The sequence below is a fragment of the Plasmopara halstedii genome (genome assembly GCF_900000015.1).
Source record: "Plasmopara halstedii genome assembly, contig: Scaffold_1878, whole genome shotgun sequence".
NCBI lineage: Eukaryota > Oomycota > Peronosporomycetes > Peronosporales > Peronosporaceae > Plasmopara > Plasmopara halstedii.
Window position 1 is genome coordinate 340,532 of NW_020188786.1, and position 462 is coordinate 340,993.

Below are 462 nucleotides of genomic sequence, written 5' to 3' on the forward strand. Positions count from 1 at the left end.
TATTGTCTCGTCAGTCAACGTTGTTGGAGCATTTGCGAGAATGTGCAGCAAAATAATTTGCAGTAAGCTTGCATCGAGTGCAGCTACTCGCGGAGGTACAACGGGAATACCAGCCGGACCCACCACCAAAAGTGAATCTGTCTCAACTGTGGGGTAGCCATATTATTTTCTCTCAGAACATATTCCAGCGGGTCCTCCGCCTGTAGCTGCTGATCCTCCTTTATTAGCGATTCGATAAGAGCTGTTTTCTCGCTCTTCTTGAGCTACTTTACTGGCTTGACAACCAAGCGCCGCCCTCCGTCCTTGCTATATAGAGCTCCAACCTGTCTGCGTCGATGCCCTTCATATCGTTTGCCTTTTCCGCTTTTACTGCCTTTTCAACGCCGCGACTGACGCAGTATCGCCAATGTTCATTTCAAACGACGCATTACTTGCCGCACCAACAATCGCACACAATAGATT